The following is a 24,251-nucleotide window of genomic DNA, read 5'->3' as shown; positions in this document are numbered from 1 at the left end:
ACAGGTAACTTTCTTTGGAGTGGAAGCGGAGAGATCGCACCAGATGCCAATTCTAGATGTTATCACACCTGTGGTCACTGCAGCAGCAGGTGAATCCACTTTGTCCAAAAGGGATCTATTCCATTCAATTGCAAATGATCTAGATAAGACAGAGAACTGCAGCACGGGGACATAGCCGAGTTGGTCAGGTTGAGTGGTGATGAGTTTGCTATTTGGATGAATAAAGAAAGTCAAAAGTGTGAAAGATAAAAAACAAAAGGAGGAAGTGTGAAAAGTGAATGGGCCAAATTGAGGTGCATATGAAGACGTATGCTTTCTTCCAATTCATTAAATCGGGCTAATATGAATCAGGTGAATTGAGTTCTGCTTTTGGAAACTGGGTTAAGAAGGGGTGCACCGTTCCTGGAGGTACTGCAATACCAGGTCAATGCGTGGAGTGGACAGAGCAAGCTCTTTTTCCATCTCCCTGTTCTAAAAATCCATTTAATATATGGTCCCCAGATAGGGGACGTATCAGATATTAAACTGATAAGAACAGATACTACACTTGATCTTAGCCAAAAGGCCGAGAAGCGATAACCAGAATTGGTTTGGGCCTCGAGTGGCACCCTGGCCTATGCCGGACACATCTTAGGGAGAGAGAGCGAGAGGGAGACAAACCCACGCCTACACAAGACATTTTGTCACCCAAGCCAACCCTTGAAAAGGCTGCTTTGCAGAGCCAAAACAAGAAGAATGGTGCGTTTTGCAGCCGCCGCCCACTGCAATGAATCTGAATAACTCCTCCTTTAGGGCGCAAGCAACTCCCCTCCCCCTTGCAGTCTTTCCAATTCACGATACAAAAAGACGGACAGGACAGGTTGCCTGACTTTCCGTCACTGCCACCCTTTGCCATCCTTACCCGTAGAAAGCCCTTTCATCATCCCCAAACCCTAATCTTTTCCCTTTCCTTCCCAGCCCCCAAACCCTGCCCTCTGTACCTTTCTCACCACCCGCTTCCCTTCTCCTGTCATCCCCCTACCACCCGGGAAAAAAAGAGATTGCCCCCTCCTTCCACTAGCCCACCCTCCCACCCAAAGAACAACTTCTTCTGCGCAGCTTGTTTTCTAGGCAGCAGCGCTATTGTGATGTCATCGGGGGGCATTGTGACAAGCCGCCAGTGTTCCGTCTCTTCATGTTGTGCACAGTTCAAACGGAAAATACATCAACAGGCAGACTACAGAAAAGCTTACTATCAAAGGTTAGAGGGGGGCTTTCTCAGAGGGCTTTTTACAGTTTTTCTATTCCCAATTAGCCGTTTAAGTGTACTTATTGAAAGTAGTAATTCTTTCATAGGCCGCCCTTTCTTAGTATTTGACGTTCCTTATATTGCGGTATGAGGCTTCGCAGTAGGTTGCAAACATTCATCACCCATGACTGTCCCCAATTGAGCTCAGAAGCTCAATGTCTATCATGACCTCTCTTTTAGAATGTCCAAGAGCAAGCAAACTATTCCTCCAGGAGAGGGCGCCAACAGACTACTAAAGAGATCATCATTACTCAAAGAAAACCCCAAAAACCAATGCATGATAGGAATAAACAGGTAACTTTCTTTGGAGTGGAAGCGGAGAGATCGCACCAGATGCCAATTCTAGATGTTATCACACCTGTGGTCACTGCAGCAGCAGGTGAATCCACTTTGTCCAAAAGGGATCTATTCCATTCAATTGCAAATGATCTAGATAAGACAGAGAACTGCAGCACGGGGACATAGCCGAGTTGGTCAGGTTGAGTGGTGATGAGTTTGCTATTTGGATGAATAAAGAAAGTCAAAAGTGTGAAAGATAAAAAACAAAAGGAGGAAGTGTGAAAAGTGAATGGGCCAAATTGAGGTGCATATGAAGACGTATGCTTTCTTCCAATTCATTAAATCGGGCTAATATGAATCAGGTGAATTGAGTTCTGCTTTTGGAAACTGGGTTAAGAAGGGGTGCACCGTTCCTGGAGGTACTGCAATACCAGGTCAATGCGTGGAGTGGACAGAGCAAGCTCTTTTTCCATCTCCCTGTTCTAAAAATCCATTTAATATATGGTCCCCAGATAGGGGACGTATCAGATATTAAACTGATAAGAACAGATACTACACTTGATCTTAGCCAAAAGGCCGAGAAGCGATAACCAGAATTGGTTTGGGCCTCGAGTGGCACCCTGGCCTATGCCGGACACATCTTAGGGAGAGAGAGCGAGAGGGAGACAAACCCACGCCTACACAAGACATTTTGTCACCCAAGCCAACCCTTGAAAAGGCTGCTTTGCAGAGCCAAAACAAGAAGAATGGTGCGTTTTGCAGCCGCCGCCCACTGCAATGAATCTGAATAACTCCTCCTTTAGGGCGCAAGCAACTCCCCTCCCCCTTGCAGTCTTTCCAATTCACGATACAAAAAGACGGACAGGACAGGTTGCCTGACTTTCCGTCACTGCCACCCTTTGCCATCCTTACCCGTAGAAAGCCCTTTCATCATCCCCAAACCCTAATCTTTTCCCTTTCCTTCCCAGCCCCCAAACCCTGCCCTCTGTACCTTTCTCACCACCCGCTTCCCTTCTCCTGTCATCCCCCTACCACCCGGGAAAAAAAGAGATTGCCCCCTCCTTCCACTAGCCCACCCTCCCACCCAAAGAACAACTTCTTCTGCGCAGCTTGTTTTCTAGGCAGCAGCGCTATTGTGATGTCATCGGGGGGCATTGTGACAAGCCGCCAGTGTTCCGTCTCTTCATGTTGTGCACAGTTCAAACGGAAAATACATCAACAGGCAGACTACAGAAAAGCTTACTATCAAAGGTTAGAGGGGGGCTTTCTCAGAGGGCTTTTTACAGTTTTTCTATTCCCAATTAGCCGTTTAAGTGTACTTATTGAAAGTAGTAATTCTTTCATAGGCCGCCCTTTCTTAGTATTTGACGTTCCTTATATTGCGGTATGAGGCTTCGCAGTAGGTTGCAAACATTCATCACCCATGACTGTCCCCAATTGAGCTCAGAAGCTCAATGTCTATCATGACCTCTCTTTTAGAATGTCCAAGAGCAAGCAAACTATTCCTCCAGGAGAGGGCGCCAACAGACTACTAAAGAGATCATCATTACTCAAAGAAAACCCCAAAAACCAATGCATGATAGGAATAAACAGGTAACTTTCTTTGGAGTGGAAGCGGAGAGATCGCACCAGATGCCAATTCTAGATGTTATCACACCTGTGGTCACTGCAGCAGCAGGTGAATCCACTTTGTCCAAAAGGGATCTATTCCATTCAATTGCAAATGATCTAGATAAGACAGAGAACTGCAGCACGGGGACATAGCCGAGTTGGTCAGGTTGAGTGGTGATGAGTTTGCTATTTGGATGAATAAAGAAAGTCAAAAGTGTGAAAGATAAAAAACAAAAGGAGGAAGTGTGAAAAGTGAATGGGCCAAATTGAGGTGCATATGAAGACGTATGCTTTCTTCCAATTCATTAAATCGGGCTAATATGAATCAGGTGAATTGAGTTCTGCTTTTGGAAACTGGGTTAAGAAGGGGTGCACCGTTCCTGGAGGTACTGCAATACCAGGTCAATGCGTGGAGTGGACAGAGCAAGCTCTTTTTCCATCTCCCTGTTCTAAAAATCCATTTAATATATGGTCCCCAGATAGGGGACGTATCAGATATTAAACTGATAAGAACAGATACTACACTTGATCTTAGCCAAAAGGCCGAGAAGCGATAACCAGAATTGGTTTGGGCCTCGAGTGGCACCCTGGCCTATGCCGGACACATCTTAGGGAGAGAGAGCGAGAGGGAGACAAACCCACGCCTACACAAGACATTTTGTCACCCAAGCCAACCCTTGAAAAGGCTGCTTTGCAGAGCCAAAACAAGAAGAATGGTGCGTTTTGCAGCCGCCGCCCACTGCAATGAATCTGAATAACTCCTCCTTTAGGGCGCAAGCAACTCCCCTCCCCCTTGCAGTCTTTCCAATTCACGATACAAAAAGACGGACAGGACAGGTTGCCTGACTTTCCGTCACTGCCACCCTTTGCCATCCTTACCCGTAGAAAGCCCTTTCATCATCCCCAAACCCTAATCTTTTCCCTTTCCTTCCCAGCCCCCAAACCCTGCCCTCTGTACCTTTCTCACCACCCGCTTCCCTTCTCCTGTCATCCCCCTACCACCCGGGAAAAAAAGAGATTGCCCCCTCCTTCCACTAGCCCACCCTCCCACCCAAAGAACAACTTCTTCTGCGCAGCTTGTTTTCTAGGCAGCAGCGCTATTGTGATGTCATCGGGGGGCATTGTGACAAGCCGCCAGTGTTCCGTCTCTTCATGTTGTGCACAGTTCAAACGGAAAATACATCAACAGGCAGACTACAGAAAAGCTTACTATCAAAGGTTAGAGGGGGGCTTTCTCAGAGGGCTTTTTACAGTTTTTCTATTCCCAATTAGCCGTTTAAGTGTACTTATTGAAAGTAGTAATTCTTTCATAGGCCGCCCTTTCTTAGTATTTGACGTTCCTTATATTGCGGTATGAGGCTTCGCAGTAGGTTGCAAACATTCATCACCCATGACTGTCCCCAATTGAGCTCAGAAGCTCAATGTCTATCATGACCTCTCTTTTAGAATGTCCAAGAGCAAGCAAACTATTCCTCCAGGAGAGGGCGCCAACAGACTACTAAAGAGATCATCATTACTCAAAGAAAACCCCAAAAACCAATGCATGATAGGAATAAACAGGTAACTTTCTTTGGAGTGGAAGCGGAGAGATCGCACCAGATGCCAATTCTAGATGTTATCACACCTGTGGTCACTGCAGCAGCAGGTGAATCCACTTTGTCCAAAAGGGATCTATTCCATTCAATTGCAAATGATCTAGATAAGACAGAGAACTGCAGCACGGGGACATAGCCGAGTTGGTCAGGTTGAGTGGTGATGAGTTTGCTATTTGGATGAATAAAGAAAGTCAAAAGTGTGAAAGATAAAAAACAAAAGGAGGAAGTGTGAAAAGTGAATGGGCCAAATTGAGGTGCATATGAAGACGTATGCTTTCTTCCAATTCATTAAATCGGGCTAATATGAATCAGGTGAATTGAGTTCTGCTTTTGGAAACTGGGTTAAGAAGGGGTGCACCGTTCCTGGAGGTACTGCAATACCAGGTCAATGCGTGGAGTGGACAGAGCAAGCTCTTTTTCCATCTCCCTGTTCTAAAAATCCATTTAATATATGGTCCCCAGATAGGGGACGTATCAGATATTAAACTGATAAGAACAGATACTACACTTGATCTTAGCCAAAAGGCCGAGAAGCGATAACCAGAATTGGTTTGGGCCTCGAGTGGCACCCTGGCCTATGCCGGACACATCTTAGGGAGAGAGAGCGAGAGGGAGACAAACCCACGCCTACACAAGACATTTTGTCACCCAAGCCAACCCTTGAAAAGGCTGCTTTGCAGAGCCAAAACAAGAAGAATGGTGCGTTTTGCAGCCGCCGCCCACTGCAATGAATCTGAATAACTCCTCCTTTAGGGCGCAAGCAACTCCCCTCCCCCTTGCAGTCTTTCCAATTCACGATACAAAAAGACGGACAGGACAGGTTGCCTGACTTTCCGTCACTGCCACCCTTTGCCATCCTTACCCGTAGAAAGCCCTTTCATCATCCCCAAACCCTAATCTTTTCCCTTTCCTTCCCAGCCCCCAAACCCTGCCCTCTGTACCTTTCTCACCACCCGCTTCCCTTCTCCTGTCATCCCCCTACCACCCGGGAAAAAAAGAGATTGCCCCCTCCTTCCACTAGCCCACCCTCCCACCCAAAGAACAACTTCTTCTGCGCAGCTTGTTTTCTAGGCAGCAGCGCTATTGTGATGTCATCGGGGGGCATTGTGACAAGCCGCCAGTGTTCCGTCTCTTCATGTTGTGCACAGTTCAAACGGAAAATACATCAACAGGCAGACTACAGAAAAGCTTACTATCAAAGGTTAGAGGGGGGCTTTCTCAGAGGGCTTTTTACAGTTTTTCTATTCCCAATTAGCCGTTTAAGTGTACTTATTGAAAGTAGTAATTCTTTCATAGGCCGCCCTTTCTTAGTATTTGACGTTCCTTATATTGCGGTATGAGGCTTCGCAGTAGGTTGCAAACATTCATCACCCATGACTGTCCCCAATTGAGCTCAGAAGCTCAATGTCTATCATGACCTCTCTTTTAGAATGTCCAAGAGCAAGCAAACTATTCCTCCAGGAGAGGGCGCCAACAGACTACTAAAGAGATCATCATTACTCAAAGAAAACCCCAAAAACCAATGCATGATAGGAATAAACAGGTAACTTTCTTTGGAGTGGAAGCGGAGAGATCGCACCAGATGCCAATTCTAGATGTTATCACACCTGTGGTCACTGCAGCAGCAGGTGAATCCACTTTGTCCAAAAGGGATCTATTCCATTCAATTGCAAATGATCTAGATAAGACAGAGAACTGCAGCACGGGGACATAGCCGAGTTGGTCAGGTTGAGTGGTGATGAGTTTGCTATTTGGATGAATAAAGAAAGTCAAAAGTGTGAAAGATAAAAAACAAAAGGAGGAAGTGTGAAAAGTGAATGGGCCAAATTGAGGTGCATATGAAGACGTATGCTTTCTTCCAATTCATTAAATCGGGCTAATATGAATCAGGTGAATTGAGTTCTGCTTTTGGAAACTGGGTTAAGAAGGGGTGCACCGTTCCTGGAGGTACTGCAATACCAGGTCAATGCGTGGAGTGGACAGAGCAAGCTCTTTTTCCATCTCCCTGTTCTAAAAATCCATTTAATATATGGTCCCCAGATAGGGGACGTATCAGATATTAAACTGATAAGAACAGATTTTTTGATTTAACAGCATCTTTATTATCATGCACTACTCACAAAAAGGTAACAAACCGTGTACAGTGCCGCAGCCCCGTACACACAGAAATATACAATCCTTCTTACATAGCCATAGAGTACGACGCACTAAACTATACATCACGCTCCTATGCTTATCCATAACACTCAAGCTGAAAGAAAAAGTTAGACAATAAATAACGACGAACCGGCGATTGGGGGATGGGGGTAGGGGAAAAGGGGGATAGGGTGGGGAAATCACAGGCCCGAAGCTTTATTGAAAGACGCACATAACGGGAAAAGGAGGGAGGGGGCATGGAAGAGGTCTAAACCTCCTCCTCGGCGCTGTCGTCCGGACTGTCCATGATGGAATAGTCTCTGAGCAGGCTGTGGATCAGCCTGCGGCAATCCTGGATAGACATCCTCTCCCTCTTCAAGATGAGCCGGTTCCTGGCGACCCAAATAGCGTCCTTAAAGCAGTTCATAAGGCGCCAAGCCTCCTGGATGGCTCCAACGGTGTGAGTCCCAGGGAAGAGTCCATAAAGTACGGAATGGTACGATAGGCTCCCTCTGGGGACGGAGTTCCTCAGGTCATCCTCCAGGGCAACCAACAGGCGCTGTGCGAAACGGCAGTCCCAAAAGGCGTGCAGCGATGTTTCCTCCACGAAGGGGCACCTTGGGCAGTACCGGGTTTTGCACAGGTTCCGGGCGTGCATGAATGACCGGACGGGCAGTCCGCCCTGTATCGCCATCCATGACAAGTCCTTGTGCCCGTTGGTCAATCCAGCCGATGACACGTTTGTCCAAACAGTCTCCAGTGTGTCGTGATGAAGTCCTGGAATGTTCTCCATTTCGTCCTTGGCTCTGATGAGTTTGTGGATAGTCTTTGGCTTCCACAAATCAGGCTTGAGTCCCTCCAGTTGGTGTTCCCTCACAAACCGAACCACGTCTCCGTAGAACCATGGCGCCGTCCAGTTGTAGGGGAAGGAGCTGTCCCACTTGTCCCAGCCTAACCGTCTCCAAAGGGGGAGCAGGAAGAAGCGAGACATGGACCCACCCGCGGAACCTCTCTTGACTCGCAGAGTTCGGCGAACGCAGTCACATACGAAGGAGGATCGCAGGAGGGTGGGGATATCGGGTACGCCCTTCCCACCCTTGCGAGGATCCTTGTACATGATGCTCCGCTTTACTCTGTCCATCTTGGATCCCCAGACAAAACGAAACACCGTCCTGGTAATGGCCCTGCACACGGTGGCAAGGGGGGGCCAGGCCTGGGCCGTGTACTGCAGCACGGGCAGTACCTCGTTACGCAGGACCAGTGCTTTGCCCTCACAGGTGAGGCGTCTGAGGCTCCACAGACCGATCCGTTGGGTGATCTTGGTCAAGCGTTCCTCCCAGGACTTGAGGGCTGCTCCTTCCTTCCCGAACCAGACTCCAAGAACCTTGATGAAATCCGGCTGGATGCTGAAAGGGAAGGGGGCGGAAGAGGCCGGCTGCCAGTCCCCGAAGAGCATGGCTTCCGACTTCCCGCAGTTGACTTTGGCTCCCGAAGCCCGTCCGAAGGTCTCACAGGTCTGGACGAGGGTGTCGACTGAGCGCCGGTCCGCGCAGAAGACGGTCACGTCGTCCATGTAGAGCGAGCACTTGACCTCGAAGCGTTCTGGTCCTGGTGCGGTGATCCCTCTGATCTCTCCATTCCGCCGGATAGCCTCTGCAAAGAGTTCTATAACACAAACAAAAAGAAGAGGTGACAGAGGACAGCCTTGTCTGACCCCTGAGAGGACCGGGAAGGGGTCAGTCTTCCAGCCGTTTACCAACACCGAGCTGTGAATATCAAAATACATTAGTTGGACATACAAACAAAACATGTTACCCAAACCTAACCTGTGCAGAGCTTTGCCCAGGAACTCATGGGAAACACGGTCGAAGGCCTTTTCCTGATCCAACGAGATCAGGGCTGCGTGCACCCGGCGGGCTTTGATGTACTCGACCGTGTCCCGCATGAGAGCCAGGCTGTCTGCGATGCGACGTCCGGGGATGCCGCAAGTCTGATCCGGGTGGATGATCCGTCCGATAACCGTCTTCAGTCTCGTTGCCATCGTCTTGGCCAGGATCTTGTAGTCGACATTCAGAAGGGTGATGGGACGCCAATTCTTCAGGTCGCACCTCTCTCCTTTACGCTTGTACAGGATCGTGACCATTCCTTCCCTCAGAGATGGAGGCATTCTGCCCTCCACCACCATCTCCTCATACAGCCCTAACAGGTCCGGACAGATTAGGTCTCCCAGCGCTACATAGAGCTCTGCTGGGAGGCCGTCACTGCCCGGTGTCCTGCCAGAACTAAAGGATTTGGCGGCCGAGAGCAGCTCGTCCACCGTCAGAGGAACGTCCATGGCCGCCGCGTCTGCAGGGTCAAGATGGTTAGTGATACCTGACAGGAACTTATCGGCGGCCTCGGGGTCAGTAGTCTTGCGGGCGTAGAGTTCGCTGTAGAAGTCGCTGACGACCTTCATCACATTCTCTTTCCCGCGTCGTATGCTTCCACTCTCGTCTCGTAGTTCATTCATGGGCGTGTGACCGGCGTGGAGTTTCCTGAAAAAGAACGAGTTACATTTCTCACCCTTCTCCAGGTTCTCCACTTTGGAACGGAAGACAATTCGCTCGGACTCCTCCTCGAAGTGCCTTTTCAGGCTCCTCTTAGTCTCCTCCAGCTCCTCTCTCACGTCCCAGCCGCATCGAAGAAGGTCCTGCAGGGAACGCAGCTCACGCTGGAGTCTCCTGAAGTCCCTCCTCTTCAGACACGCCTGTTGTTGACTCTTTGCCTGAAAGAAGAAACGGAACTCGAGTTTAACGTATTCCCACCAGTCAGAAACAGACTGGAAGCCCGCCTTGTAGGCCCGCCACGTGGAGTAGGCAGCTCTAAGCTCCTCCAGAATCTCACCCTTTTCCAGCAGAGAGCAGTTCAGCTTCCAGGAGCCCGGGCCAATGGGGAAGCCATGGCCCAGCACACCTTGAAAGTGAATGGCTCTGTGGTCAGAGAAGAAGCAGGGGACCATCGAGTGCCCACTCCGCCCAACCGCCCGAGAGGTAAACACAAAGTCAATCCTGGAACGCAGCGAGCCATCGGATCGGCACCATGAATAGTTCACGGATCCGTGTCCGATGGAGCCAACAACGTCCACAAGAGAGGCTTCGGTCACCATCTCAATGAGCAGTTTGGATGTGACGTCCAACTTGGCAGCCGTTCCAGAACTGCGTCCATCCTCCTCAATTGGGCAGTTGAAATCCCCGGCCATCACTACCGTCCTGGCGGTAGCGAGCTGAGGGCGCAGGGCTTGGAGGAGCTCCAGTCGATCGCTCTTCACAGGAGAAGCATACACATTGATGAACCTGACAGGTTCTCCCGCCCAGGTGCCATCCACGAGCAGTAACCTGCCGCAGACGATTTCCTGAACAGAGTCCAATGTGAAGGCGCTTCCCCTGATCAGCACGGCGACCCCCGCGGACCTACAGTCGCCCCCGCCAGACCAGTAGGATGGGCCATGGGTCCACTCCCTGGCCAGATGGTTGAAGGACCTAGAGGAGGGAAGGGAGCATTCCTGCAGGAAAAATACATCACTAGACTGAGTGTTAAGGAACGCAAAAATTGTCTGACGTCGGAACTTGTCTCTGATGCTCCTAACATTAATGGAAAAGATGTTAATGTTAGCAGTCATTGGAGGAAAGAGAAAGTTAGAGCAGGCGGTGTGCCTTAGTTACCACTCCGGTCGGGCGGTTCTTCCTCTTTGGCACCTGCTGGTAAGGGTATCTCCAGCAGACCCTCTTCTTCTAGCTGCTCGAGCAGGGATGGTGCCTCAGTGGCTTCCGACTCCTCCATTTCTTCTTCGGCCACAAGGGACTCCACCATCTGCTCCAACACGTCCGGTTCTGGGAGGAGGCCATCCTCCTCTTCCTGGGGTGGATTGGGGTCCACAATGAACAGCTTGGAAGGTTCTGCGACAGGACTATCTTCCACCTTCCTTTTCCTTTGGCCTGTACCTGAGGAGACAAGAGCTGGAAAATCCTCCTCGGTGAAAAGTGCAAGAGTGCTGAGGCCCTCTGCTCTCATGGTCTGGGGAGGGAGAGTGGGCTTTGGGGGGGGGGTGAGGAGACCAACTGAGGAGTAGGGAAATGAGGTGGAGGTAGTGGAATCCTCAGTAGGGTTGGCCGGGGGGGGAGGGGTTTGGACAGGGGTGACAGGGGGGGGGACCAGGGAGGGGGCAACAGTTTTCTTACCCTTCTTTTCCCTGGACTCCGTGGCTGCTGGGGCATCGGCTGGAGCCACGGTCGCCGGGTTCTTGGCCGCCTTGTCCTTGGCCTCTGTGGCCTTGGTCGTAGCTGCCTTGGTCGACGAAGCTGTGACTACCCGATACTGGGTCGCCGCGGCAACCCTTGCCCAGGATTTCTCCCGCTGTGGGCAGTCCTTGTAAAGGTGGTCCGCCTGTCCACATAGGTTGCAAGTCTTCTTCTTTGGGCAGTCCTTGGAGCTGTGTCCTGTCACCCGGCAAACCCTGCAGGCGTCCTCCTTGCAGGTCTTCATCGAATGCCCTTTCCCGCCACATTTCCTGCAGTTGTGTGGCATGTCCGGGTAGTAGATGAGACCAAAGGAGTTTCCCAGAGAGAATGTCGGGGGCAGGTGCTGGAGACCATCCTCGGATGCTGGTTCCCTGTAGAGTCGAACGGTTACTGACCACTTACCCGTCCAGAATCCGTTGCCGTTAAGGATGTGGGATGGCTCCCTCACCACTGTGCAGAGACGTCCCAGGAACGTGGAGATGTCTCTTCCTGGGGTGTGCGGGTTCCGCATGGAGACCGTGATCCTCTTCTCATCCCTCTGTATAGGACAGGATCCTAAAAAAGAATGAAAAGGGGAGTCCGGCATCGCTGCGTTCATCGCCTCCCAGTATCTCCTGCAGGCATTCACCGTGGCAAAGGTTACCAGAAAAATGCCAGTCATGAAGGTCTGGACACTCAGGGTTTCCGCCCTGGAGAAGCCCTGATCCAGAATCATCTTCTTGCAGAACACGTCGCTGGACATGTCCGGCAACCTACCATCCACCGCCTTTAGCTTCAGGGCGACCGTCTGCCGCATCCAAGGCTCCAGGGTTGGAGCCTTTTCAGGCGGCGTCCGGGCTCCCTCCGGCTGGCTGGCGTCGGAGGTAGGGGCCTCTTGGGCCGAAGAAGCCTCTGGATGAGCCTTCCTGGAGGTCCCTGGGTCCTGAGCCTTCTTGGCTGCCTTCTCTGGCTTGCTTGCCATGGCTGGTTCCTGCTTGAGTTCCCGGAGCTGGATCTTGGATTCTTCTCCGGGTGTCTTCTCCCGCTGTGTTCCTCCTCGAAGTTCCTCTGGTCTCCCCAAGTCTTCTCCGAGCCTTCGTCTTCTTGCTTCTTTCTGCCAAGCTCTTCTTCCGTCCGATCTCCCTCTTCCGGTCTCGGCTGGGCTTTGGAGCTCGTCTCCCTGATCGTATCTCGTCAAGTGTAGCTAGCTCAGTTTGTTCTGATAAGAACAGATACTACACTTGATCTTAGCCAAAAGGCCGAGAAGCGATAACCAGAATTGGTTTGGGCCTCGAGTGGCACCCTGGCCTATGCCGGACACATCTTAGGGAGAGAGAGCGAGAGGGAGACAAACCCACGCCTACACAAGACATTTTGTCACCCAAGCCAACCCTTGAAAAGGCTGCTTTGCAGAGCCAAAACAAGAAGAATGGTGCGTTTTGCAGCCGCCGCCCACTGCAATGAATCTGAATAACTCCTCCTTTAGGGCGCAAGCAACTCCCCTCCCCCTTGCAGTCTTTCCAATTCACGATACAAAAAGACGGACAGGACAGGTTGCCTGACTTTCCGTCACTGCCACCCTTTGCCATCCTTACCCGTAGAAAGCCCTTTCATCATCCCCAAACCCTAATCTTTTCCCTTTCCTTCCCAGCCCCCAAACCCTGCCCTCTGTACCTTTCTCACCACCCGCTTCCCTTCTCCTGTCATCCCCCTACCACCCGGGAAAAAAAGAGATTGCCCCCTCCTTCCACTAGCCCACCCTCCCACCCAAAGAACAACTTCTTCTGCGCAGCTTGTTTTCTAGGCAGCAGCGCTATTGTGATGTCATCGGGGGGCATTGTGACAAGCCGCCAGTGTTCCGTCTCTTCATGTTGTGCACAGTTCAAACGGAAAATACATCAACAGGCAGACTACAGAAAAGCTTACTATCAAAGGTTAGAGGGGGGCTTTCTCAGAGGGCTTTTTACAGTTTTTCTATTCCCAATTAGCCGTTTAAGTGTACTTATTGAAAGTAGTAATTCTTTCATAGGCCGCCCTTTCTTAGTATTTGACGTTCCTTATATTGCGGTATGAGGCTTCGCAGTAGGTTGCAAACATTCATCACCCATGACTGTCCCCAATTGAGCTCAGAAGCTCAATGTCTATCATGACCTCTCTTTTAGAATGTCCAAGAGCAAGCAAACTATTCCTCCAGGAGAGGGCGCCAACAGACTACTAAAGAGATCATCATTACTCAAAGAAAACCCCAAAAACCAATGCATGATAGGAATAAACAGGTAACTTTCTTTGGAGTGGAAGCGGAGAGATCGCACCAGATGCCAATTCTAGATGTTATCACACCTGTGGTCACTGCAGCAGCAGGTGAATCCACTTTGTCCAAAAGGGATCTATTCCATTCAATTGCAAATGATCTAGATAAGACAGAGAACTGCAGCACGGGGACATAGCCGAGTTGGTCAGGTTGAGTGGTGATGAGTTTGCTATTTGGATGAATAAAGAAAGTCAAAAGTGTGAAAGATAAAAAACAAAAGGAGGAAGTGTGAAAAGTGAATGGGCCAAATTGAGGTGCATATGAAGACGTATGCTTTCTTCCAATTCATTAAATCGGGCTAATATGAATCAGGTGAATTGAGTTCTGCTTTTGGAAACTGGGTTAAGAAGGGGTGCACCGTTCCTGGAGGTACTGCAATACCAGGTCAATGCGTGGAGTGGACAGAGCAAGCTCTTTTTCCATCTCCCTGTTCTAAAAATCCATTTAATATATGGTCCCCAGATAGGGGACGTATCAGATATTAAACTGATAAGAACAGATACTACACTTGATCTTAGCCAAAAGGCCGAGAAGCGATAACCAGAATTGGTTTGGGCCTCGAGTGGCACCCTGGCCTATGCCGGACACATCTTAGGGAGAGAGAGCGAGAGGGAGACAAACCCACGCCTACACAAGACATTTTGTCACCCAAGCCAACCCTTGAAAAGGCTGCTTTGCAGAGCCAAAACAAGAAGAATGGTGCGTTTTGCAGCCGCCGCCCACTGCAATGAATCTGAATAACTCCTCCTTTAGGGCGCAAGCAACTCCCCTCCCCCTTGCAGTCTTTCCAATTCACGATACAAAAAGACGGACAGGACAGGTTGCCTGACTTTCCGTCACTGCCACCCTTTGCCATCCTTACCCGTAGAAAGCCCTTTCATCATCCCCAAACCCTAATCTTTTCCCTTTCCTTCCCAGCCCCCAAACCCTGCCCTCTGTACCTTTCTCACCACCCGCTTCCCTTCTCCTGTCATCCCCCTACCACCCGGGAAAAAAAGAGATTGCCCCCTCCTTCCACTAGCCCACCCTCCCACCCAAAGAACAACTTCTTCTGCGCAGCTTGTTTTCTAGGCAGCAGCGCTATTGTGATGTCATCGGGGGGCATTGTGACAAGCCGCCAGTGTTCCGTCTCTTCATGTTGTGCACAGTTCAAACGGAAAATACATCAACAGGCAGACTACAGAAAAGCTTACTATCAAAGGTTAGAGGGGGGCTTTCTCAGAGGGCTTTTTACAGTTTTTCTATTCCCAATTAGCCGTTTAAGTGTACTTATTGAAAGTAGTAATTCTTTCATAGGCCGCCCTTTCTTAGTATTTGACGTTCCTTATATTGCGGTATGAGGCTTCGCAGTAGGTTGCAAACATTCATCACCCATGACTGTCCCCAATTGAGCTCAGAAGCTCAATGTCTATCATGACCTCTCTTTTAGAATGTCCAAGAGCAAGCAAACTATTCCTCCAGGAGAGGGCGCCAACAGACTACTAAAGAGATCATCATTACTCAAAGAAAACCCCAAAAACCAATGCATGATAGGAATAAACAGGTAACTTTCTTTGGAGTGGAAGCGGAGAGATCGCACCAGATGCCAATTCTAGATGTTATCACACCTGTGGTCACTGCAGCAGCAGGTGAATCCACTTTGTCCAAAAGGGATCTATTCCATTCAATTGCAAATGATCTAGATAAGACAGAGAACTGCAGCACGGGGACATAGCCGAGTTGGTCAGGTTGAGTGGTGATGAGTTTGCTATTTGGATGAATAAAGAAAGTCAAAAGTGTGAAAGATAAAAAACAAAAGGAGGAAGTGTGAAAAGTGAATGGGCCAAATTGAGGTGCATATGAAGACGTATGCTTTCTTCCAATTCATTAAATCGGGCTAATATGAATCAGGTGAATTGAGTTCTGCTTTTGGAAACTGGGTTAAGAAGGGGTGCACCGTTCCTGGAGGTACTGCAATACCAGGTCAATGCGTGGAGTGGACAGAGCAAGCTCTTTTTCCATCTCCCTGTTCTAAAAATCCATTTAATATATGGTCCCCAGATAGGGGACGTATCAGATATTAAACTGATAAGAACAGATACTACACTTGATCTTAGCCAAAAGGCCGAGAAGCGATAACCAGAATTGGTTTGGGCCTCGAGTGGCACCCTGGCCTATGCCGGACACATCTTAGGGAGAGAGAGCGAGAGGGAGACAAACCCACGCCTACACAAGACATTTTGTCACCCAAGCCAACCCTTGAAAAGGCTGCTTTGCAGAGCCAAAACAAGAAGAATGGTGCGTTTTGCAGCCGCCGCCCACTGCAATGAATCTGAATAACTCCTCCTTTAGGGCGCAAGCAACTCCCCTCCCCCTTGCAGTCTTTCCAATTCACGATACAAAAAGACGGACAGGACAGGTTGCCTGACTTTCCGTCACTGCCACCCTTTGCCATCCTTACCCGTAGAAAGCCCTTTCATCATCCCCAAACCCTAATCTTTTCCCTTTCCTTCCCAGCCCCCAAACCCTGCCCTCTGTACCTTTCTCACCACCCGCTTCCCTTCTCCTGTCATCCCCCTACCACCCGGGAAAAAAAGAGATTGCCCCCTCCTTCCACTAGCCCACCCTCCCACCCAAAGAACAACTTCTTCTGCGCAGCTTGTTTTCTAGGCAGCAGCGCTATTGTGATGTCATCGGGGGGCATTGTGACAAGCCGCCAGTGTTCCGTCTCTTCATGTTGTGCACAGTTCAAACGGAAAATACATCAACAGGCAGACTACAGAAAAGCTTACTATCAAAGGTTAGAGGGGGGCTTTCTCAGAGGGCTTTTTACAGTTTTTCTATTCCCAATTAGCCGTTTAAGTGTACTTATTGAAAGTAGTAATTCTTTCATAGGCCGCCCTTTCTTAGTATTTGACGTTCCTTATATTGCGGTATGAGGCTTCGCAGTAGGTTGCAAACATTCATCACCCATGACTGTCCCCAATTGAGCTCAGAAGCTCAATGTCTATCATGACCTCTCTTTTAGAATGTCCAAGAGCAAGCAAACTATTCCTCCAGGAGAGGGCGCCAACAGACTACTAAAGAGATCATCATTACTCAAAGAAAACCCCAAAAACCAATGCATGATAGGAATAAACAGGTAACTTTCTTTGGAGTGGAAGCGGAGAGATCGCACCAGATGCCAATTCTAGATGTTATCACACCTGTGGTCACTGCAGCAGCAGGTGAATCCACTTTGTCCAAAAGGGATCTATTCCATTCAATTGCAAATGATCTAGATAAGACAGAGAACTGCAGCACGGGGACATAGCCGAGTTGGTCAGGTTGAGTGGTGATGAGTTTGCTATTTGGATGAATAAAGAAAGTCAAAAGTGTGAAAGATAAAAAACAAAAGGAGGAAGTGTGAAAAGTGAATGGGCCAAATTGAGGTGCATATGAAGACGTATGCTTTCTTCCAATTCATTAAATCGGGCTAATATGAATCAGGTGAATTGAGTTCTGCTTTTGGAAACTGGGTTAAGAAGGGGTGCACCGTTCCTGGAGGTACTGCAATACCAGGTCAATGCGTGGAGTGGACAGAGCAAGCTCTTTTTCCATCTCCCTGTTCTAAAAATCCATTTAATATATGGTCCCCAGATAGGGGACGTATCAGATATTAAACTGATAAGAACAGATACTACACTTGATCTTAGCCAAAAGGCCGAGAAGCGATAACCAGAATTGGTTTGGGCCTCGAGTGGCACCCTGGCCTATGCCGGACACATCTTAGGGAGAGAGAGCGAGAGGGAGACAAACCCACGCCTACACAAGACATTTTGTCACCCAAGCCAACCCTTGAAAAGGCTGCTTTGCAGAGCCAAAACAAGAAGAATGGTGCGTTTTGCAGCCGCCGCCCACTGCAATGAATCTGAATAACTCCTCCTTTAGGGCGCAAGCAACTCCCCTCCCCCTTGCAGTCTTTCCAATTCACGATACAAAAAGACGGACAGGACAGGTTGCCTGACTTTCCGTCACTGCCACCCTTTGCCATCCTTACCCGTAGAAAGCCCTTTCATCATCCCCAAACCCTAATCTTTTCCCTTTCCTTCCCAGCCCCCAAACCCTGCCCTCTGTACCTTTCTCACCACCCGCTTCCCTTCTCCTGTCATCCCCCTACCACCCGGGAAAAAAAGAGATTGCCCCCTCCTTCCACTAGCCCACCCTCCCACCCAAAGAACAACTTCTTCTGCGCAGCTTGTTTTCTAGGCAGCAGCGCTATTGTGATGTCATCGGGGGGCATTGTGACAAGCCGCCAGTGTTCCGTCTCTTCATGTTGTGCACAGTTCAAACGGAAAATACATCAACAGGCAGACTACAGAAAAGCTTACTGTGAGGTAAATCCGGAGATATGACGATAAATCATGACATTCAAGTCATGTCAGGAAGCCCTCTCCTGGTGTCACTACCCCCTTCCCTTCACACAACTGGTTTAGCAACAAATCCATGGCCATGTCCTGTGATATGGAAATTAGGTGGCTTTAGGACAATGGATACAGGATGACTCCCTGCCGTCACCCTGTAGTAGGAGCTGCTAGCTAGTTAGCAAGGCTATGGAAATAGCCAGACAGAACGACTCCAGTAAAAAATGGTTCATATCTCGCAAGCCATATCTCCGATAAATATGGCAACCATAACAATGGTGTCTCCGCATGTGGACGATGCTGGCACACCCTTTTTATGGAAGTAGGACATTGGGAAACACACCAAACGTGATATCAGCCATATGGGAACTCGTAGACAGGTCATGAGTCCCCTCGTTCTGCAGCTAAATTCATAACTGTCACAATGAGAGCATTGGCGTCCGCCTACGACGCTCCCAGGCAAAGTTATGGCCAAAATCCCCTTTTCTGGATAATTCTGATCCATGCAGGGGGAGTGGCAGTGCTTCCCTGTGAGGTCACTAAGGTAGGAGGAGACCTGGATTTGCCCAGGTTGATAACCCTACTTCGGCCATTTTCCAGCGTTCTTCTGCTCGGGGGCCTGGTTGGGAAAGACCTGTGAGGAAGAATCCTAGAAACCTGGTCTACAGCGCCCCCCTGTGGCCAGACGCAACAAGGTAACTGCTGGAACTGTGTATGCCTGTTTGTAACCCATGCTTTGATTGTAACTGTACTCTGACATATGTATATTCTGTAGATTCCCTATTGTATATATTGTAGTTTCTAGTGTGGCTTTAGGCGATTAAATTATATAATTAATCTTGGGCTGTTCTGTTATCTCGATCTTGAATCCCACGTCTGTGTGTTCGGCTAATAGTTACCGTAAATCGGTTGGTGGCAGCGAGTTGTGCCAAGGATTATTGTGGGGAGGCCAGTGAGATCCGGGAAGATATTATATATTCCGCCCGCGGAGGTCGGGGGAATATATACCTTACTCTCACCGGGGACCCTTCAATAATCGGCATAAGTAGTATAGCGGCCTCCTTGCTTATTGTCGGGCAATTCCATAATTGGCCTGACTATAAGAGGGGCGCTAGAGAGCGCGTCACGTGCTCTGTCTGTCGGTCGGGAGGTATAAAGGAGGGTTGACTCCTGCTTGTTACCCCCCGATTGTGACGTACTGGTAGCCAGCGCGGGGGATTTCTGAGTGACCCCCCGGTGGTTTGTGACATATTGGTGGCAAGCGGTGGGATCGAGATAATAGTGTGTGTGAGTGTGAGACCCATACTCCCAGACACTAAAGACTGCCTGCAGCAGCTGTGGCTGCTGGGGTCTTCAGACTAGCTCAACACTAGAGTGTCAGAGTGCAGATACTGTAAGGTGTGTGGAGGCATCAGGTGTCAGTTCTGTGTCAGTGACCAAAGTCTGCAACAATGGCTGATAGCACCAGGAGCAAAGCCAAAGGAATGGCCGATGCTCAGGCCAGAGACGATGAGGAGGTTGTCCACGAGCCCTCCAGGAGCCCGACGCCAGAGAACAGCTCTGCAGAGGACATCGCACAACCTGGGACTGCTGGACAAGATGAGGAGGAGCTCGCCCAAGGTTCCTCAACGAGCCAGATGCCAGCCCTCCGCTCTGCAATGGACAGTGAAGCACCAGGCTCCGCAGCGGGCCGCAGATCACCACGTGCCATTCCACCGAGCCTGGGAGGCTCGGATAGCCTTCTTCAAATGGCTATGGCCCTTCTCCAGGCTGGAGACCGGGATACCTACGAGATACTCATGGCAGAGCGCAGGGCAGAGCGGCAGGCAGCGCGTGAAGAGCGCCAGGCAGAGCGTGACTACCAGCTGCAGCTAGCTCAGCTCCGGCCCTCATCAGCCACACGTGACCTTCAAGACACCAAACTTCCAAAGGTCCGTGTTGAGGACTTCCCAGTGCTGGAGAAGGATGGAGACTTGGACTCTTTCTTGACTGCTTTTGAACGGACTTGCTTGCAGCATCATCTGAACAAGGACCAGTGGGCCAAATACCTGACCCCCCGTTTAAGGGGTAAGGCCCTGGATATCCTTGGGGACTTGCCTGCTGAGGCAGATCAGGGCTACGACACCATCAAGCGGGCCCTGATCCAACAGTACAACCTCACCCCGGAGTCCTACCGCAAGAAGTTCCGGAGCCTACAGAAGGGACCAAAGGACTCCTGGGCTGACCACAGGCGGGCACTTGCCCGAGCTGCCGACCACTGGACCCAAGGCCTGCAGCTTTCCACCGGACCGGAGATCCTGGACTTGTTCATCACGGAGCAACTCTTGTGGAACTGCCCTGAGGATCTCCGCCAGTTCATCCGAGACCAGAAGCCAAAGGGGTCCACGGCTACAGCTGCCCTTGCCGATGACTACACCAACAACCGGGCTCCTGAAGCCAGGAGAGCAGCCACCAGCAGCACCTGGAGAGGGGGTAAGATGAACTCTGCGACTGCCCCACCTGCCCCTAGACTGCAGGGGGTGTCCCCCTCAACTCCCCTCTCCAGGCCCGTGGCAGAACCAAGACGGTGCCACCAGTGCAACCTACCTGGACACTTCAAGGCCATGTGCCCTCAGCGTCCCAAGGCCCCGGCTCCGTCCCCGTCCCAAGGGCCGCCCAAGGTGTATTGTGTGGGTGGGGGTGGTGGTAGGTCCCTGGACAGCTTCCAACCTGTCACCGTCGGCCAGTCTGTGACCATAGGACTGCGAGACAGCGCCTCGGAAGTGACTCTGGTGCGGCCTGAGATGGTGTCCCCCCAAGACTTGATCCCTGGAAAAACCCTCGCTGTCTCCGGGATTGGAGGCATTGACCCGGCGCTGCCTGTTGCTGACATTTATGTGGACTGGGGCGCAGGGCGGGGGGTGAGGGAGGTGGGGGTAACTGATCGGATCCCTGCAAACGTGCTACTTGGGACAGATTTGGGGCAGATAACCTCCCAGTTTGGGCCCCAACCAAGGGCTGAACCTTCAGCCCGTACTGACATGACTCCTAACAATGTTAATGTGTTATCTATGAATGATGTAAGGGAGGAGGGAGTGAACTCTGATATTTCTGCTTGCACAGACACCATAGACACACACACAGCTGCAGCTGTGACAGGGGAGGGGGTCAGAGAAAGGTGTGACAATGCCTCTACAAGTAACCAGCCTGTGAGCTGGGATCTGTTGCCCTCTGCAGGGATAAGCAGAGAGCAGGGTGCTGCAGGGGGAGGACCAGTGTGTGGGGTGGGGGCTACCACAGCAAATGTGGGGTCCCCAGAGATTTCACACCGGGGTTCTGTTGCTGCAGGAGGGGAACAGGCAGGTGAGATTGGGGCCGGTCCAGGAGCGGAAGTGCTCCCAGGTAAGATCTCGGTGCAGGGTTCCCCCACAACCGGGGTGTCAGGAAGCCAGGTAGGTCTGCCTGAACCGGCGACTTGGTCAGGAACGGAGGAGGAGCAGGCACGACCCACGGTCGCAGCGGCTGTGGCCGCTGTCACCCGCAGTGGGAGTGCTGGAAGCCAAGGGGCCTCCCGGAGGTCCGATAGCTCTTCCCCTTCTGACCAAGTGGCAGCCGAGTCAGGTGGAGGCCAGGACACAGGTCCCGGGGTACTGACCGAAGATGTGACAGTCTCGTCGATTCTGGCCACATCTGGTCAGGGGTTTCAGGCAGCGTTAGAAGCTGACGACAGCCTGAAAGCTCTAAAGGAGCAGGCGGCACAGCCTCCCTCGGACTCGGACCCGGAGCGAGTGGTCTGGGACCAAGGACGGCTGTACCGGGCCACGGTCCAGCAGGGTTCACCGGAGGCGTGGCCCAGGGACCGACAGTTGGTGGTACCCTATCCGTTCCGGACGGAGTTGTTGCGGATCGCACATGAGATTCCGATGGCCGGACACCTAGGGATCGCTAAGACCAAGGCCAGGTTAAACCAGCATTTCTACTGGCCAAAAATGGGGGCCGATGTGGCTGCCTACTGCCGTTCGTGTGAAACCTGTCAGAGAGTGGGGAAGGCGGGGCCACACCCCAAAGCCCCACTAGTATCTCTGCCAATCATCGATGAGCCTTTCAGGAGGGTGGCTGTGGATCTGGTCGGCCCGCTGGCCATCCCCAGCAGCTCCGGGAAACGCTTCATACTGACGGTAGTGGACTATGCCACCCGGTACCCAGAAGCAGTGGCCTTGTCGTCCATTCGGGCTGACAAGGTGGCCACCGCATTGCTGGAGATTTTCTCCCGAGTGGGTTTTCCCCAGGAAATGCTCACTGACCGGGGGACCCAATTCATGTCCCAGCTGATGGAGACCCTCTGTAAGCAAGTCCAGGTGCGACATCTGGTGGCCAGCCCGTACCATCCACAGACTAATGGCCTGTGCGAGCGGTTCAATGGCACCTTGAAGCAGATGCTTAAGATGTTGGTCGACTCCCATGGGCGTGACTGGGAGCGGTATCTCCCACACCTGTTATTTGCTTACCGGGAGGTTCCACAGGCCTCAACAGGATTCTCACCGTTTGAGCTCCTGTACGGGCGACGTGTGCGGGGCCCCCTGGCTCTGGTGAAAGAGGCTTGGGAAGGGGATTTGGCCACCCCTGGAGTGTCGGTTATCGAGTATGTCATGCGCTTCCGGGACAAAATGCAGGCCTTGACGCAACTGGTACACGACAATATGGCTCAAGCCCAGGCCGATCAGAAGCGTTGGTACGACCAGAACGCTTGTGAGAGGACCTACCAAGTGGGTCAAAAGGTGTGGGTACTGGTCCCCGTACCACAGGACAAGCTTCAGGCAGCCTGGGAAGGCCCATACCTCGTGTACCAGCAGCTCAACCCTGTAACGTACCTGGTCACCCTGGACCCTGCCCGTGGAAGGCGGAAGCCCTTCCATGTGAACATGATGAAGGCACATCATGAGCGGGAGGCATGTGCGCTCCCCGTGTGCAACCTGCCCGAGGAGGGAGAAGCGGAAACCCTCTTGGATATGCTAGCCCAGGTTAGGGCAGGCGGATCCCTTGAGGATGTGGAGGTTGGCCACCAGCTCTTGGAGGACCAACGGTCCCAGCTGTGGGCCACCCTACACCCCTTCCGGGGGTTGTTTACCAACCAGCCCGGAAGGACTGACTTGGCTGTCCATCACGTGGACACTGGGGATCATCCCCCGATCCGGCGTTCAGCATATCGGGTCTCCCTGGAAGTGCAGCAACACATGCGCCAGGAGATTGACGAGATGCTGAAGCTGGGGGTGATCCAGGCATCCAACAGCGCTTGGGCCTCGCCTGTAGTCCTCGTCCCTAAGAAGGACCGAACCACTCGGTTCTGCGTGGACTACAGGGGGCTCAATGCTGTCACGGTCGCCGATGCGTACCCAATGCCACGCATCGATGACCTGCTCGATCAGTTGGCCGGGGCTCAGTACCTGACCATCATGGACCTGAGCCGGGGATATTGGCAGATCCCCCTGACTCGCAAGGCCAGGGAACGCTCTGCCTTTATTACCCCATTTGGACTGTACGAGTCCACGGTGATGCCATTCGGGATGAGGAATGCCCCTGCCACTTTCCAGCGGATGGTCAACACCCTGCTCAAGGGACTTGAAGGGTACGCGGCCGCGTACCTGGATGACATTGCCGTCTTCAGTCCCACCTGGGAGGACCACCTAGAGCATCTAGCACAGGTGCTCAGGCGGATCCACCGGGCAGGTTTGACCATCAAGCCGGGAAAGTGTCAGCTGGCCATGAGCGAGGTCCAGTACCTCGGTCACCGGGTAGGTGGGGGAACGCTGAAGCCCGAGCCTGAGAAAGTGGAGGCCATCGCATCCTGGCCCACCCCCAGGACCAAGAAGCAGGTGATGTCCTTCTTGGGGACCGCTGGGTACTATAGGAGGTTTGTTCCATGCTATAGTAGCCTGGCAAAGCCCTTGACGGACCTCACCAAGAAGAAGCTGCCCTCTGCAGTCGATTGGACAGTGGACTGCGAGACAGCCTTCCGGGCCCTAAAGGACGCCCTGTCCAGCCCGCCCGTGCTACAGGCAGCCGACTTCACGCGGCCGTTTGTAGTACAGACCGACGCCAGTGACTTCGGCCTCGGTGCGGTGCTCAGCCAGGTGGACTCTGCGAGCCAAGAGCACCCAGTCTTGTACCTGAGCAGGAAGCTGTTACCAAGGGAAGTGGCCTATTCTACAATGGAGAAGGAGTGCCTGGCCATAGTGTGGGCCCTGCAGCGTCTGCAACCCTATCTATACGGGCGCCACTTCATCGTGGAGACGGACCACAATCCCCTCAGCTGGTTGCACACCGTCTCTGGGACGAATGGGCGATTGTTGCGATGGAGCCTTGCGCTCCAGCAATACAACTTCACCATTCGCCACAAAAGGGGCCGTGACCACG

The 24,251-nt window shown here is 51.6% G+C and overlaps 7 non-coding genes and 2 pseudogenes across 7 annotated transcripts; all 9 read right to left on the bottom strand.

Moving 5' to 3' along the window:
- Positions 1-386: 386 nt before the first annotated feature.
- LOC142265191 (U2 spliceosomal RNA) lies at positions 387-577 on the bottom strand. The gene has a single exon (XR_012731549.1). It is a non-coding gene; the product is annotated as a U2 spliceosomal RNA (small nuclear RNA).
- A 1,387-nt stretch (positions 578-1,964) lies between these two features.
- LOC142265190 (U2 spliceosomal RNA) lies at positions 1,965-2,155 on the bottom strand. Its single transcript, XR_012731548.1, has one exon. It is a non-coding gene; the product is annotated as a U2 spliceosomal RNA (small nuclear RNA).
- A 1,387-nt stretch (positions 2,156-3,542) lies between these two features.
- On the bottom strand, positions 3,543-3,733 carry LOC142265188 (U2 spliceosomal RNA). The gene has a single exon (XR_012731546.1). It is a non-coding gene; the product is annotated as a U2 spliceosomal RNA (small nuclear RNA).
- Positions 3,734-5,120: 1,387 nt separating this feature from the next.
- On the bottom strand, positions 5,121-5,311 carry LOC142265186 (U2 spliceosomal RNA). Its single transcript, XR_012731545.1, has one exon. It is a non-coding gene; the product is annotated as a U2 spliceosomal RNA (small nuclear RNA).
- Positions 5,312-6,698: 1,387 nt separating this feature from the next.
- On the bottom strand, positions 6,699-6,903 carry LOC142265155 (U2 spliceosomal RNA; annotated as a pseudogene).
- A 5,428-nt stretch (positions 6,904-12,331) lies between these two features.
- Positions 12,332-12,436, bottom strand: LOC142265166 (U2 spliceosomal RNA; annotated as a pseudogene).
- A 1,387-nt stretch (positions 12,437-13,823) lies between these two features.
- LOC142265185 (U2 spliceosomal RNA) lies at positions 13,824-14,014 on the bottom strand. The gene has a single exon (XR_012731544.1). It is a non-coding gene; the product is annotated as a U2 spliceosomal RNA (small nuclear RNA).
- Positions 14,015-15,401: 1,387 nt separating this feature from the next.
- On the bottom strand, positions 15,402-15,592 carry LOC142265184 (U2 spliceosomal RNA). Its single transcript, XR_012731543.1, has one exon. It is a non-coding gene; the product is annotated as a U2 spliceosomal RNA (small nuclear RNA).
- Positions 15,593-16,979: 1,387 nt separating this feature from the next.
- On the bottom strand, positions 16,980-17,170 carry LOC142265183 (U2 spliceosomal RNA). Its single transcript, XR_012731542.1, has one exon. It is a non-coding gene; the product is annotated as a U2 spliceosomal RNA (small nuclear RNA).
- Between the last annotated feature and the right edge of the window lie 7,081 nt (positions 17,171-24,251).

Source organism: Anomaloglossus baeobatrachus, unplaced genomic scaffold (assembly GCF_048569485.1).
Source record: "Anomaloglossus baeobatrachus isolate aAnoBae1 unplaced genomic scaffold, aAnoBae1.hap1 Scaffold_2719, whole genome shotgun sequence".
In the NCBI taxonomy this organism is placed as follows: domain Eukaryota; kingdom Metazoa; phylum Chordata; class Amphibia; order Anura; family Aromobatidae; genus Anomaloglossus; species Anomaloglossus baeobatrachus.
This window is presented reverse-complemented; position numbering and strand designations above follow the sequence as displayed.